General features: G+C 50.2%; 1 long non-coding RNA gene across 5 annotated transcripts; it reads left to right on the top strand.

Annotated features, from left to right (window-relative positions):
- The first annotated feature begins 952 nt into the window (after positions 1-952).
- LOC149123673 (uncharacterized) lies at positions 953-6,520 on the top strand. Of its 5 annotated transcripts, none has more exons than XR_016213861.1 (4): positions 953-2,761; positions 3,639-3,800; positions 3,898-4,003; positions 4,273-6,520. It is a non-coding gene; the product is annotated as an uncharacterized LOC149123673 (long non-coding RNA). The 5 variants fall into 5 exon arrangements; XR_016213860.1 differs by having other exon boundaries at positions 956-1,494; positions 2,580-2,761; positions 3,898-6,515; XR_016213858.1 differs by having other exon boundaries at positions 954-2,761; positions 3,898-6,517.
- The last annotated feature ends 8,064 nt before the right edge of the window (positions 6,521-14,584 follow it).

Here is a 14,584-nt window from a genome sequence, read left to right as displayed (position 1 = left end):
TTATTGATTAGCCTAACATTTCCCAGGTCAAGTTTGGCAACTACTGGTGTACGTGAAAATACAGTTAAAGAGCAATGCACATAGAGGAAGCAGCTTCACTTTCAGCGATGCACCTCTCCCTACAGAAGCTCTGAGCTGCCTGCACCTGCTCTCTGCTCTCCTGAGTGCAAAGCGCCACACCAATTCCACTACTGCTACAGGGATCACTTCAGTATTGGAATGGAACTCAGGGTAACATTCTACAAAGTCACTCCCCCCAATGGAAAGAAAGTAGGTTAAGCCATTTTCACCAAACCCTAATATTTCATGAGAGACTGTAAGACTGCAATGTATCAGCAAAATGATTTCATCAGTTTTTTGAGCAGGTGTCGTTTCTCAATGTTTGACTTTATGTCTGCTGCACTTCTTAGTTGCATGTTTGTAAGTGGTGATACCCGATGATCTCAGCCCTTCTTTGTCTCGTATTTTAAACCACACAGCAAACACAAGTGAAAAAGTCATCCTCACAGGCCACTAGACAGCCAGCAGTTTCCTTTTACTTTTCCCAGTATGGAGAAGCTCTCCAACCAAGATCTTCTTCCGTATTCTACACTGTCCCTAGAGCTGTTAGAATGGAAGGTAATTCTGCAGATGACAGGTGTGGTGGCTTATTGTTTGTAGGGCTCGCAGGTTGGTGAAGGAGGATTCATACCAATGTGTCTCAGGTGCCTCTTATCCTGGTTCTATAGATCTTTCAGGGCTGGTTGTGGCTACGTACCCAGAACTAAGCTGTTAACTTCCCTGGACACACAGAGCCATACAATGTTTTGTGGGCAGAGCCTGAGGCACAATTTCTGGTGTTTGTTTGCCTTTGAAAACAACTTGCCCAGCCAAAAAACAAAGAACTGCTTTTCTAATAGATATTAGTTGCTTAATTATTTGGGTCGAGTAAGGGAAGGAGTTGTAATTGCATTCACTTGAGCAAGTTCGCTCAGATTCAGCACTTCCTGATGGTCCACCTTGGGAAGAGGGATGTCAGCTCATTAGTGCAATCCCTCTCCGAGGGCAAGCTTTAATGAGGGATGGAGCTGCGTCCATTCAACACGACCTTGTAGAGGGCTTTGTAGAGAAGGCTGACTTGGTCAGCAGGGTTGTCTTCTAAATGACTGCGTGAAGGTCACGGTGAAAGCCGCCCGCAACGTCAGAACCAGGACATGAGGTTCTCTGCTGCCTCTCAAGGGACACAGCAACCTCTCTGCCGTCACAACGCTCTCAACTTGCCCAAACGGAGCGTTTTCAGCTGCCTGCCCTCCTCATCACACGTCCAACATCCTCCAGCCACGCTCCGGCGTAGCTGCCACGGAGGAGGGAGAGACTTACCCTGCAGCGTTCAGTGCCGTCTGCAGCTGCTGGTTATAGATAAATCAGATTTCGGATCCCAGGATGGGCATAACCGACTTCCTCTCCTAGGGGGCATCTTCCCTAAGACTCGAGCACAGCGAGTGAAAGACGGAGGTAGGAACCCGTTTCTAAGGCGTGGAGAGGGACAATTTCCTCACCCAAGGCTGCCCAGGAACTTGAATGGTGGCTCTGGACATTTAGGCACAACTTCAAGTTAAATAGACGTTGATGGTTGATGACAAGGAAAATTACTGCTGAGTCACAGACCAATTTTACTGCAGAGTGTGATGGCATAGATGTAAAGAGGCAGGTCATGATTTATACCCGCTCTGTACTCGGCAAATATTTGCCGAACTGGATTTAATAACTGAATGAAAGCGGCTCTTCCCACTCGCCCATAGCTGTGGCTTCTTCCATATTTTCTGTGTCTCTGTCCCCAGCCAGATGTCCTAGGCACACACCTGAGCTACCCAGCAGATTTCTGCTCTCACTGCCACGTGGTTTTGTTCACGCGTCTACCTCAGGGTGAATTCCTGCTGCCTTGATTCATGATTTGGAAGTCTTAGGGAATACTTTCCCAGAAAATTAACCCTGCCAATGTTGCCGGAGGAATGAGAGGCGAGAGGGAGGGTGCAGGCGCCATCGATCTCTGAGCATGACGAGTGTGATTATGCGTTTGTCATCGCAAGCTACTAAATCCACTGCCGACTGCCTCTCTGCCTGCAAAGCGTGTACAGGGATGACCTCTACTGTGGTGCAGCCGCACAGCCCTGGGCAGGCTCCTTCACCTCCATCACTCACTGATTCTTCAGGGAGCCCCATTCAGGGTTACACACGGCGTGAGGATTCTCACAGCGCTGGCCTGCCCACACAGCAGTGCCCGTTGTTAGCACGGAAGGACAGGATGTACCACACCCAGCTCTTGGCATGAGCACTCAGGGTGTCCGTGTCCAGCCCCGTCCCCACAAGTGAGCAGCATGGCCCAGGTCCAGGGCAGGCTGGGCCCCGACTGGCGGCACAGGCTGCTGCACACAACAGCTATGGGGTCATGGACTCCTGGGCTGAGCGGTGCTCCCCTCCACACGCTGAGATCACAGCTCTCGGAGGCACCGGGCCAGGCTGTGCATGTCTTGAAGGCAAGGGGCAGGAGTGGTCTTAGGACACCCCCAGGTATATAAGCAATGCCTCCTATGTCATAGATGCTTCTCGAGAGTGGGTGAATGAATGAATGCACGCAGACCTCCAGGACGGTTCTGCTCTGCAGCTCCCTCTGTGCGGGAGACGTGGGCAGATACCAGAAGGCACACTCTCCCTGCCCCACTGAGCATCCGTCACAACCCTGGAGTCTGGCCTCAAGTCCTGACTTTCGAAAGGGACACAGGTATGAGTTTATTCCAGATCTTTCTCTGTCAGGCCTCTGAGAAGGGGGCCAAGAGTGAGGACGCCAGGGAGCTGAGACCCCTGCCCTGCACAGCAGCTGCCCCCGTCCCCCCAGCCCCTGAGGACAGGGTCATGCTGGGCTCCCCACTGCGCCCCTCACCCCCGATCTGGCCGTGACCCACTTGCCCTAGCACCCGACACCTGTGCCTGTCCCTACCTCCCCTCTGCTTTCATCCCCGAAGCTCTGGTCACTTCTGAGAAGCAGGAGGAGCTGGCAGTAGCTGACTGCAGTCTATCCAGGGGTCCTCAGAGCGGGGGCCCCAGGAGCGGCAGCCTGGCCCCCTCAGGCCCCAGAAGTTGTGACTCGGAGGCCTGGAGGCAGGGCCGGGCACCTGTGCTGGTAAACTCCCACGTGGCGTGAGCGGGACATCTGGGGCCTCTGCCCTAACTGACCACTGCTTCTGTCCCGGTAACTCCCAAGGCCCTGGGCAGGGGGTGCAATGCTGGCTACAAAGGGCCACTCGGGGTGGGGCAGGCCACTGAGGGGAGGGCGCCAGAGCCACCGGGACAGTGGGTAAGCACCGAGCAGCACAGGGAGTAAGAAAGGGTGGGTGTGGGGCCGTGCAGGTGGAGGGCATGGGACCCGCGGTGTCCCAGGGAAGCAGATGGAAGGGGACAGTGCCGGCACTGGGCTGGCGTGTCTTCAGCCTGCAGGGGTGCGGCTGACACTGCCCTCTGGGGTAGGATGGGTCCTCCTGGAAGCCTCCGTCTTTGTTCCTAAGTCCCTCAAGTGATGCAAGGCCGCGCCTGTGCTTGGTGCCACCTGCCTGCAGGTGTGAGCTCCTGCACCCAGGGTAGTGTCTGATCCCACCCCTCAGGGTCTGGCCAAGCACACAGACGTCCACGTGAAGCACTGTGCCGGGGGCTGCAGTTTCCAGGAGACCCAAGTCCTTAGCTATTGGCCACAGGAGTCTGGCAAAGGCCCTCACGGAAATGGAGCATCTCACCATGGAGAACACAGGGCTAGAAGTCAGCACCAGGTAAGCCCAGTGTTCCACCTGGGCTCTGTCAGCTTGGGCTGCTGACCCACAGTGCCACAGACTTGGGGCTTAACCCACACATGCGCACCTTTCACAGGTCTCACAGGTCTGGGGCTGCTGTTCCCAGATCACAGTGCCAGCTGAGACAAAGAAAAGAGAGAGAGAGAAAAAAAATGCAGAGACAGAAGAGAGAGAGGCAGCAGGTAAGAAATGGGGCAGCCCCTGGCCACCAGTCTCCAGTCCACTGGGCCCCGCCCCAGGCAAGTGGTCCCAGAAGTTCCTGGGCAGCTGGCAGTGGCCTCAGGCCCCTCAACAAGTGCTCACCTCACTGTGTCCGGCCCACGTCAAAAGCACAGCCACATCCTGCTTGCTCCATCCACGCCCCACCTGCCGAGTCAGTGCCATCACTTGTCCATCCCATCAGCACACAAGGGACAATGGCAGTCACAGACAAGATGCCGCCTTCACGCAGCAAGCCCCGTGGGCCAGGACTCTGCGCTGTCTTTGGAACGGTTGTGAAGGCGCCCAGGCAGAGCCGCCCTCAGCCTCAGCTGCAGCACATTTCTCCCACCTGACCACTCACCTGCAGAAGCAGAACCAGAACCGGTCATGGGGCAGACTCGCACTTTACTCCAGAACAGCGACCACCGGAATCTTCTCACACGGAGGGTGTCGTGCTCTGGGAGGGTGGGTGGACGGGGTGTATACACCTGCAGCCAGGCCGACACCACTTGGCAGTTCTCACTTCAGCCAAAATCAGTGTGCACTGGAAAAGCAGCAGACCGGGGGGCAACCAAGGACTGGGGTGTAGGTTGCGTGTAAACAAGAGGCCAGATAACTGCTGTGCAGGCTCCAGTTACATCCAAATTTGACAGCAGAGTTAATGTAACCGTGAACTACATTGCTGATGTTTAAATATGTTATTACATTATGGCAGCATTAACAGGATTACCAACAAAATGTACTCATAATCCCATGACGTCAGCCAATCAGATTGCATTTATTTGGTCATTAATCCCTCCGATCTCTGTTATAAAAGCATCTAAGTTTTCCTTAAGTTAAAGCACACTGCGGTCATGAAGCACTCGACATTTAAATGGGTGCAGAACGTTCAGAATGTTTTAGCCCCGCCACTTTGACCCTGAGGATGCTCACATCCTATTTATCAATAAAAACATGGTCCTCGGGATTACAGTCGCGTTCAGTGCCATTAAACAACACGCTCCTTGACCACACGCCTTGCACGAGTAGCCTCTCGCACACTTTCATTCTCCCTGGGACCGATTCTTGCCCATGTAAATCTCACAACACAAATTTGATTCACTGAACTTTCAAATCTCACCAATTAACGTTTTGTCTGCTCCTTTAAGGGACCCTTATTTTCTATACTCCTTGTGAAGTTTCTGCTATTATCAGTTCTGTTTCAGGTTTCTTGTTTCCAGCAAATCTGCATTTTACCACTGATGTGAACCACAAACGTGGTGGCTGAAATCGTGCAGTCAAAACATCCTGCTTTGGCTATAGATACGTCACATAGTAAGACTTCATTTCCACGGGACTAGTCGCAGATGATCAGCGTTCACCAAAACCCAGCTTCTTCAGTCCGTGCCTTGAGACCTGCCTCCACTTCCCCTTTTAAATCAGCTTGGGGAGCCAGATGGGATTCGACTCAACTGTTCCCGTCTCCGGTGAGACGGAAGAGTCATGTTTTTTTGACAGCTACTTAGAGGCTGGCAGGTGTTGCGTCTGTTGGTATGACATTGAGAATAATATTCCAGCAAACATGATCAAGAGAGAACGCATTTCCTGAGACAGCTGCAGGTCCCATTCGTAAAAACCCACATGGGACGCCGGAGCCCTAGGCAGCAGCTTTACCCACTGTGCCACAGCGCCAGCCCCATCTTGTCACTGCACACCCAGTATTGCTAACTACAGTCCAATGCTGTACACCTGAGCTCTGGAATTCACCCGTGTGGTGTGACTAAAACTTCACACCTTCTCAGGAGCAACTTTGTGAACCCCTCCACCCCACCACGCTGTTTCCATGCCTTTAACTATTTTATATTCCAAGTCTATGACCATGTGGCATTTGCCTTTTTGTGTCTGGCTATGTCACTCAGCACGATGTTGTTCAGGTTCATTCATGCTGCCGAAAACCACAAGATGCCCTTTTTCCCCAGGCCCAACACTATTTGTGTATTTATACCACATTTTCTTTGTCCACCGGTGGACACTTGGGCTGGTTCTCCAGCGTGGCTGCAGTGAACATGGCAGGACAGGTTATCCCTTCAAGATCCTGATTTTAATTCTTTGGATGCAGACCCAGTCGTGGGATTGCTGGGTTATATGCTAATTCTATTTTTAAGATTTTAGGAGCCTCCATAGAAGCTCTACCACTTTACATTCCCACCAACAGTGTGCTACAGTTGCACCTGCTCCACATGGCTGTCTGGTTCTTTGGATAACTCTCATCCTAACAGGTGTGGGGTGACATCCCACTGAGGTTTTGATTTGCATTTCCCCGATGATCAGTAACATTGAACATCTTTCCATAGCCCTGTTGGCCATACTTATGTCTCTCTGGGAACCTCTCTATTCAAGTCCTCTGTCCCTTTTGTAATCAGGTTGTTTGTCTCTTTGTTACTGACTTGGGGGAAGCCCTGTTGTTTTCCAGATGCTTCCAGACTTTGCTTTTCACATGGAGCCCTGTAACCTGCCTGGAATGCGTTTCTGGGCATAGAGTGCCCACAAGTGCCCACAAGTGGCTGTGCTCCCAGCATGCAAGCCCATCCCCTACCCCCTGCTCTGCAAGGCCATCCTGTGACAACACGATTATCTACCCATGCCTGACTCTGAGCTCTGTTCTGTATTCTGCTCCATTTTCTACTGGCTCTTGTCCTGCACCAAAGGGCGCTGTTTCATTCCTGTGGCCCTGTAGGAGGGCAAAGCATGGCACCTGCGCTTCTTCAAAATGACTTGGCGATTCTCCGTCCGGGTGAGTAGGTGCCTGTGTCCCTGCTTTCAGACACAATTCTTTGAAACGGTTTTACCTCTGTTGGGCAGAACTTGCCTCATTGCATGTGTCTGTTCATGCTCTTCCAAACACCTGCATGATCACGTTTTCTTGGGCGTTGCATGTCTGCGATGTGTCCTCTGCCTCCCAGCACCACAGCAGACATGGAGGCAAGGAGCCCACAGCTCAGCACAGCTTTGGAATCAGGCCCCTCCCAGCGTTGCCTTTTACCAGATGTGCCCCCCGCCCCGGGTTATTTCACTTCTCTGAGCTCAGCTCCTCATTGCAGAATGTCATTATCATGCCATCTACCCACAGAGTTTTCAAAGGGTCTTATAAGATGTAGGGAGAGCTTTTTTGCATAGTGCCTGACACACAGCCCCCATGTTTAAAAATCAGTGCTACTGTTATCATTTCATGGTGAGCGTTTGTTTTCCCTAACCAAAACTGCGCCACTGATAAACCACACTTGCTTCTCCTTCAGACCATGGGCACCTTTATAAACTAGAAAGACAAAGACCAGTGAGTATTTCACAAGCACCTCACCCCGACCCAAGCACTTGGCTCCGTACCAGCCAGTAAACACACATTTGCCTTGAGGCCATTCGCAGAGTTCATTTTCATAATTAGCAGGAAGCCAGAAGGTGACATGAGGGGGTTGGCAAAGGCCAGCTGTCCAGCGGAGTCAGTGGAGAGAGCTGAGGGCCTGTCGCCCGCCGCTTAGTAAGGCTCTAAAATCTCACCATACGCAGGCAAATCCCCACCTTCTACACATTTCTGCGAGCGTCTGCCCGTCTCTGTACCTCCTTCCAGTGGCCACACTGCTGTGTGCAGCTGACGTGCTGGGTTCCTGCTGGAGTACTCTGTGGCTCTTCCATGGGGCCGACGGCAGGGCGGTGCTGTTTATGGCCCTGCTTCTAACCCAGTTTGCCCCCGCCCCCCAGCAGCCTTTTCTCCTCAGAGCGCCCCCTGCAGCCGGGTGGACGTCAGCAGTGCCCATGCAGCCTCTCGGACTCCCCCAGCAGCTCCTTCCTGTTGTCTGTGTTTAATCCTTCAGAGCTGTGGCACCGAGCGAGCCTCTGAAGCCCAGAGATTCTGCAGCTTGCGACTTGCCCTACAGTGACCTGGTCCACGCTGACGGTGGCTCACAGGAAGTCTAGGAGCTACATCTTGAAGCCACAGGAGACCACAAACTACTCTCCCAGGCTGACGGTGAATTCTGTATTATTCCATATATAAAATGTGCCCCCATGCCTTAAGACCAACATTTTGTTAGAGGCACAATTTTTGTTAAATGTACAACTTATAATTGGGAAGACATTTTACAGAGACTTTTCTATACGACTATTATCTTTCTGAAGCAGCTATAATCATGAGACTTATGTTAATGGAAAAAAAAGAGACTGCTATGAAGTTACATATAAAGATCATCTTTGCAAACAGAAGCTGCTTCAATCTTTGACTTGATTTTAAATCAGACACAATGCTCCATCTGAAGTATACTTGCAATGAAAATATGCCCCTCTATTCCACCCTAGTGGCAGATATGTTTTTTATGTGTGTAGCTCAAACTTGTTTGCTCTGCCAACTGCATAATTAAGAGTTTGCACCTGTTACTCTTCCCAAGTTGATTCAACTCAATGAGCTATGCTTCATAATTCTCTTTGGACTTAAGATGCTCCAGCGTAATCACTCCTCTTGCTTTTTCCCTGACAAAGGAGAATGATTAGTAAATGCTTTCATCCCATGTGTCTGATGACTTAATTTCAATACATAATTAGGATGGCCAGACTTATTATCATATTGGGCATAACCTGTAAACACTGATGACACACTGAACTAATACCATGCTAGCATTTATTGTCCTTGAGGGGGAAAAATATCCCTTCTTGCCACTAAATCCATGAAGTGGGAAAGAGCAAGGCAGCACCCAGGTGGAGCGAGGTGGCATGAGAGACTGGAAATGCCCACAGGGATCCATCACACCGGGAAATGACCCAGCTGCGTGGGCATGGAGCCACCAAGAAGCAAAAGGAGCAAAGAAGAATGACATCGCCACGCTGTCTTCGAAGTTACTGAGTGAAGGCAGGCTTTTCAATACATAAACAGATAGAAAACACTGCACTCAGGAGGACCTGGGAGTGTGACGCCCCACAGGAACAAGCATGCCCAGCTCCCGGTCTTTGTTCCTAACTATTCACCAGTGGGAACGAGGGCTTCTGGAAGAAATGGCTGGGGCAGGGAAGTCAAGAGGATCCTGGAGTATCTTCTCCCAGGAGGTAAGAAGGTGCTCTATTGGAGCACTCCACCCTGGACATGGCCACCAGCCCCTGGGGACACATTGCCAGCCATCTGCTCACAGGCGCTCTGGCGAAACCAGGGGAGGGGAGGTTTAAAGAGTGCCGGGCAGACTGCTGCTGAGTTACCTTCAGAAATGGAAACAAAGGCTGGCCTGGCTTAGGCTCACCCGCCCTGGGGCTGTAACCACAGGACAAAGCCCTCTCCACTCCTTTCCCACCACACGCTCTTGCACAGTCCTGGAGAATTCTCCTGTGGAGAAAGCGGCAGGTCCAGAGAAGAGCCTTCCCGACGCTCGCATGAACTCCTGACACCGAAGGCTGCACGCTGAGCCTAGCCTGTCGGTCCACAGGCAAGTCCCAGGCCTTCTCAGGGCTGCACTGGTCAGCTTCCGTCACTGCAGAGAAATGCTTGGGACAAGCCATTTGTGAGGGGAACACAGGATGCTGCTGGTTCGTGGGTCTGGAGTTTTGCAGTCCTAGCTGCAGCAGCCTCACTGGTGTGGCCCCTGAGAATAGCATTCCTGCCCGGTCCCAAGGCAGCACAGCGTCCCGTGGCAAGAGGAGGTGTGTGCCTGCCTATGCCTATGGGGTCTGTCATAAAAGCCACCGAGCTTTAGCACCAGGAGCCCTACCCAAAGGGTCCAGCCTGACCCAGTCATTTCCTGAGGGCCCACCTTCAGAACAGCACACAATCTGATCATGCTGCCTCCCTCTTAGAACCATTAACTCAAGACTTTTGGGACACTCAGCCTCCAAACTCATATGGGGGCCTGAGTCTTAACTATGAGGGCTGGCAAAGGCTCAATAGGAAATCAAGCAACCAAGGCAAACAGTTAACTTCCCATTTAAAAAGAATTTAGTATTTACAAAAAGACTTGCAAAAATGAGACAAAGATTTCCCGTATGCCCTTCATTCAGGGTCCCTAAATGCTAACACGCCACATTTCAATATCAAAATAAGGAAATCAGCACTGATACAAGATTGCTGTCTAATCCATCGCCCTCTTCAAACATCACTGATGGTCCCATTAGCACAATTTCTGGCCAAGGGTCCAAGCTGAGATCAACACCTCTGACTCTGTTCTGTCCCACTGCCTAGCCTCCTCCAGCCCAGTAGCCACCCTTCACCTCTACACACTCTTGCAGCGGATGGAGAAAACAAGCGCAGGACAGCCTGCAGAGGTGTGGGTCTCCCTGTGCAATCCAAGTCATGCATCGTTGGTGAAATGCACAAAAGCAACGTTGTGCCTCTCTCACGGGGTCATCAGGGGCAGTACACTGGCCCGTTTCTGATGCCCTCAGCTTTATCGTTGCTAAAGGTGCTGCCTTTTTAAGTTCCTTCATTCCCTTTGTGATGAAGTATCATCACATGACGTGAAGCTTTCAGACTCCATCAGTATCTCATTGCTAATCATTCCTTCACTCACAAATTTCAGAATCCATTGATGATTCTTGCCCAAAATGATTATTACTCTGGTTCTTCCAGATCACTAAGATGAAAACAATCAAAAAGTAAAATCAATGGCTTAAGACACCTTCATGCAGGAATTGGCAAGCTACAACCTGAAAGCCAAATTCAACCTGTTTTTAATAAGTAAGTTTTTTTTTTTTTTTGTAAGCAGAAACACACCTATTCATTTGTGTGTCATCTACAGTTGATTTCACATTACAATGGCATGGCTGGATAGTTCCAACACACATAATATGGCTCACAAAGCCTGAACTATTATATGGACCTTCATAGAAATTTTCCAACCTCTGCTGCAGAGGAAATAGTACATTCATAAAATGGGTACAAATGTTTTAGAAAACCAAATACTAGAAAACAAAAAAAGAGTTCTTATGAAGTAAAACCAGCTCATCAAAATAGCACATTCAACAGAAGGACTGGAAGACAAAGCTGAGGCAGTGTTCCAGAAGGAGGAACAAATGACGCATAGAAAAACTGAGACGGAAAAATAAGAGACTTGAGAGGATCAATCCAGGAAGAATCACAGCTCATTAAGAAACACGATAGAAAACGACAACAGAAAAAGTACTTCTAGACTACAACAGAATTGAGGCACACAATTTTTAGACTAAAATGACCCATAATGAGATGGGCACTTGGAGCAATGGTTAAGACTCCACTTGTCACTTTGACTATGACCTTGTCTAAACAAGATAAGAGTCGGAGAACTCAGAGGGCTTCCATAGCCTTGGAAACTCATGACTGGAGCATAGGGAGATTACTGATGCCATAGACAGGAGTGTCAATTGGTAAAGTCAACAACAGGAGTCACTGTGCACTTACTCCTCATGTAGGATCTCTGTCCTTAATGTGCTGTACATTGAGATTTAATGCTATAATGAGTACTCAAACAGTATATTTCACTTTGTGTTTCTATGGGGGTGCAAACTGTTGAAATCTTTACTTAATGTATACTAAACTGATCTTCTGTTAAAAAAAAAAAAAAAGAAATTATCAATTCCCAACTTGACTCTCACTGGGATTAAACATGACAATAGGTCTGATCTGATTTCATCATCATTTAAAAAATCATCTATTATTTTTCACTTTATGTTTCTGTGTGGGAGCAAACTGTTGAAATCCTTAATGTATGCTAAACTGATCTTCTGTATATTAAGAGAATCGAAAATGAATCTTGATGTGAATGGAAGGGGAGAGGGAGTGGGAAAGGGGAGGGTTGCGGGTGGGAGGGACGGTATGGGGGGGAAGCCATTGTAATCCATAAGTCGTACTTTGGAAATTTATATTCATTAAATAAAAGTTAAAAAAAAGAAGAATACATTAATACAAAAAAAAAAAAGACTCCACTTGGGCCAGCGCCGCGGCTCACTAGGCTAATCCTCCGCCTTGTGGAGCCGGCACACCGGGTTCTAGTCCCGGTCGGGGTGCCAGATTCTGTCCCGGTTGCCCCTCTTCCAGGCCAGCTCTCTGCTGTGGCCAGGGAGTGCAGTGAAGGATGGCCCAAGTGCTTGGGCCCTGCACCCCATGGGAGACCAGGATAATTACCTGGCTCCTGGCTTCAGATCAGCTCGGTGTGCCGGCTGCAGAGCGCCAGCCGCGGCAGCCATTGGAGGGTGAACCAACGGCAAAAGGAAGACCTTTCTCTCTCTCTCTCTCACTGTCCACTCTGCCTGTCAAAAAAAAAAAAACACTCCACTTGGGACACTCACGTCTCATATGGGAATTTGAGTGCCAGCGCTGCCTCCGATTCCAGCTCCCTGCTAATGCATATCCTGTGGGATGGGAGGTGATGGCTCAAGTGGTTGGGTCCCTGCCACCCACACAGGAGGCTGGATTGAGTTCCCGGCTCCCAGTTTTGGCCTGGCTGCACCTGATGAAGGCATCAAGGGGAGTGAGCTGATGAATGGGAGCTCTTTCTCCCTGCCTCTCAAACCATTAAAATAAATTAAAAAAAAAAATAAAATGACCAGTAATGAGTTCAAAGACCAACTTCAAGATACATCGTCTTTAAATTTCAAGATACCTGAAAATTCTAAAAGCTTCCAAGGCAGTCCACACGGAGCCTGGGTGGGGAAACTTTTTCCTGCTAAGGGCCATCTGGATTTAAAACATCATTTGTGGGGCTTACAGAATTATCAGCTTAAAAATTAGCCTGCTATAGGTTTTCTGATTTTCAAGCTCTGCCTCTGGTTGCCTTGGCAGAGCCAGACCACATGGCTTCATGGGCCTTGAACAGCCCACGGCAGAACGCTCCCCACCCTGACACAGAAGCCGCAAGAGCACACTGGCATTATGTGCACTGACAACAACGCTAGCAGAGCAGATGCTAACTTCTAAAAAGTCTTCCGTGTTCCAAGAGAAAATACCTTTCTTCCTATCATTTGGCACCCCAATTAAACTATCATCAGACATTTTCAGAAATTCGTGGGTTCAAATGCATTTCCTGTGCCACCTTCCTTAGAAAGTCATGGAGAATGTGTACCAATGAAAAAAGGATATCAATCAAGGAAAAAGAAGCCAGGATTCCAAAAACAAACAAAAAAGCACAGAGGATGGACCAGGGCCACTCCGGGATGAGGTGGGAGCCAGAGTTTAAAAGCAGGGGGAGAGTTTCAAGAACCAAATATCCTGGAAGGGGAGAAGGTAGAATTCACAGACCCATTGATGTGTTTCGACATCTTCAGGAATATGGGGGTAAACATGAGAAAACCACTTTGGGAAGCTATTATCCAGACACAGAAAAGGGTGCGTGGGGGCAGGCAGGGGTGTGCCGGCGCCACTCGGCTGTGTGAGGCGCACACTGGCATTGATGAGATGCTGAGAATCACCCTGGCCCTATGACCCGTTTCCCTCTACCACCTGGACAAGTTCTCTCCAAAGGTGAGCTCAGACACTACGTGCCATGTGCCTGGCTCCCACACTCCCCTGCCTCTGCTGCTCTCCCAGAGCAGCAGGGATAGTCCTTGTACCAGCTGCCACCGGTTCAACAAGCGGCTGATGAGTGTTGATACTGGGCCTGGCGTCCTGTTGGGTGCTGGGGAGTATGCAGCGAGCAAGAATCAGTCCCTGCTCTTCCGAATAGCAGGCTCCAGGAGCGGCAGCTGTGAGGCACAGACTGGACTCCAGGACTGACACGTGTCATCACAAAAGCTTTCCCACTGCACTGCCATCGCGGAAGCGCCTTCTGCCCAATTCCATCAGGACTAGTGTCTGCCTCCAGCGTTCTCGGGATATGAGTCCCTGGACAACGTAACCTGGAGAGCCCAGAAGCTCTCGACACACTGTCTTGTAAGCAACACCCGGCTCCACAGGGCCTTCTGCCTCTCACAGGTGCATGGCTTCACCCAGCGCCGCCTCTGCACGGGCAGGGTGGGCACGCGATATCCCCTCTCGGGAGATACTGGGAAACAACACGGCCCTGTGCTTGCAGTGTCTCATCCGGATTTCAAACGTCTGTCTTCCCAAGGGCTCTGGCCCAGGGTGGAGAGGTCGCGAGGGCTGCATGACGATGTCAGCAGCAAGAATTCTGTTTACTTGCCGAATTCTGAGGGCGAGAAGCTAGTACTGGATCCAGATTGCTACTGCTGCCCTCAAGGTCTTTCTCCTACACTCCCACACACTCACTCACTGTCGTACACACATCTCAAAAGAGAAACCCGGCCGGCAGCTCCACAGGAGGAGAAAGATCCAGAGAGGAGGGAGGTCTGCTCACACGCGCCTGGGCAGGAGACACAGGAATGACGCTGACAGTCTCCTGAGAATAACTTTTTAAGTGGAAGAAAAAATACTTAAGGTGAACATACCAATATGTTTAGATACATGCCATCCTGATATGAATGCCAGACATGTGCCAATTTTTACAAACATTTCCACAGAGGCAGTATTCAGTAATCTGTCTACCCCCACCTGCTAATGTATGCGGGGTCTTACTTGTATTGCGCTGTGCCTCGCTCTTTTAAGTTACAATAATTTCTTCAGATGATTTCCTCGAGAGCCAGGC

The sequence above is a fragment of the Oryctolagus cuniculus genome, chromosome 10 (assembly GCF_051225735.1).
Source record: "Oryctolagus cuniculus isolate XC-2025 breed Fujian yellow rabbit chromosome 10, ASM5122573v1, whole genome shotgun sequence".
NCBI lineage: Eukaryota > Metazoa > Chordata > Mammalia > Lagomorpha > Leporidae > Oryctolagus > Oryctolagus cuniculus.
This window is presented reverse-complemented; position numbering and strand designations above follow the sequence as displayed.